This window comes from Tupaia chinensis, unplaced genomic scaffold (genome assembly GCF_000334495.1).
Source record: "Tupaia chinensis unplaced genomic scaffold, TupChi_1.0 Scaffold144561_1, whole genome shotgun sequence".
NCBI classification, from domain to species: domain Eukaryota; kingdom Metazoa; phylum Chordata; class Mammalia; order Scandentia; family Tupaiidae; genus Tupaia; species Tupaia belangeri.
In genome coordinates this window covers 21338-23286 of record NW_006204421.1, presented here as the reverse complement: position 1 = coordinate 23286, position 1949 = coordinate 21338, and the positions used below count along the sequence as shown (strand labels likewise).

General features: G+C 38.3%; 1 pseudogene; it reads left to right on the top strand.

Annotated features, from left to right (window-relative positions):
- The first annotated feature begins 381 nt into the window (after positions 1-381).
- Positions 382-1699, top strand: LOC106733718 (28S ribosomal protein S31, mitochondrial-like; annotated as a pseudogene).
- The last annotated feature ends 250 nt before the right edge of the window (positions 1700-1949 follow it).

Here is a 1949-nt window from a genome sequence, read left to right as displayed (position 1 = left end):
TTGAAAAATGACACCTTGGACTTTGAAATGAGGAATCCAAGTCTTGAGTAACTCTGGATATGATTTACAATTTCAAATACGATACCAAGCCTTTGGATGGAATTTCTGAAGCTGACAGAGGAAGACAAAAAACTAAAGAGGGAGAAAAATCTTTAAATTTAATTTGGTAAATTAAAATTTCATGAAGGAAATTAAAACTACAAAGGAAATCCCAAAATCACCACTAAGTACAAAGGAAAGCCCAATAATCACTACTTGATAGATAAGTTTACTTAGAAAAAAATAGCACTAGCAGGGCAATCACAATATGAATTTACACCAAGTGTATTTAAATTCCTTAAAGAAATAAAGGACCTTTTTTATTCAGTGTGTTTCTTGGCAATGTTACCTAGAGCCTCAGCATTCCTATTTCTTTGCCCGATTTCCCACCACCCTTTGTCTTCTGGAAGCCTGGAGGCAATGGTGGCTATGGTGGTGCTACTGGCTGCTCCCCCAAAGAACAGTAAGGACAAAAAAAATCTAAAGATATTTTTGTACCAACATTGTTATCTATAGCAAGAAAGATGGGCAGTCTGTTCCAACTGATGAGATTTCCAAAAAGACTTCAGAGAGCCAAGACAATGTCAAAGAAAATTCAAACAAAAGGCTTGTTAGATATTATTAAGAGCATGGAATTTGGATTAAGTACTGTAAATGTACAAACAACAAAGCCACCTAATAGAAAACCACTTGCAAATTTGGAGGTTACAATTGGCAGGCTTAAGAAAACTACAGAAGATACAACAAAGAAGAGAAAAGAGATGGGAACCAGCAGTTAGCGTAATGGCTATGTCGCTGGACTCCCACATAGTCGACCGCAGTTCATGTCCCGGACCCGGTGGCTTAAAACTCACGCCGGGCACGTGTGCGTGCGTGCCCAAGACCCCAAGAGGAGAAAGGAGGAGAAGGGATTGTGGCGTGACCATCACCCCTGGGGGGAGATTGCTGCAGAATCCCTCCCTTTCAACAAGCAGATGACCAAATCAGAACTGCTCAGGCAACTCCAGCAGCATGAGAAAGATGTGAGGGCTTAGGTAGATGGAAAGAGATCTAAAATTAGTGTCAGGAACATAATATCCAATTTGAAAGTTGCCAGATCTGTTACACAGCTAGAGTTAGTACAAGACCAGAGCATCAGATTCAGTTTGATGAAGGATTGGACAGTGACCTTGGCCAGGAGAGGATGGATGATCTTAGAAATTGTCTTAGGAGAAATATATTCTAGGGGAAGAGACTTAATATTTTTGACACTAAGGCAGTTACTGAAGAAGCACCTGAACCAGAGACATCACCTTCACTTTGGGATATGAAATTTGCTAAGCAGGTTGCCAGAGTCAATGAATAGCTTATTCCAAATGGGTTTGATGAGATGATCTAGTGGAAAAAAGAAAGGAAGCTGTGGGAGTTCCCAATTACCAATGAAGCAGGTTTTGATGATGATCATTCAGAATTTGATGAACATGTATTTATTTTTATAAATACCTAGAAGATTTTCCAAAACAAGGACCAATTTGTCACTTCATGGAGCTGGTGGCTTGTGGCCTTTCCAAAAAGCCATATCTAAGTGGTAAACAGAAGGTAGAGCACACAGAATGGTTTAGGAATTATTTTAATAAAAAAAAAGGACATTCTAAAGAAAAGAAATATACAGTTCAATTGAAGACCATGGGAATTTTTATATCAAATTGCTGGCAATGAAAATAAAATAATTATGCTAGTTTTACTATAAAAATAAATAAAGAAAATAATATTGTACAAATTGAATGAAATACGTTGAAATAAACAAGACAAAGCAAGGCCGTCCAGCAGGTGACTTATTAAAAGTGAAAGCAATGGAACCTACATAGCCAACTCAGGTTGGAGTCCCAGACCCAGTGCCTTTAAAATCATGCTGGGTGCATGTGTGTAGA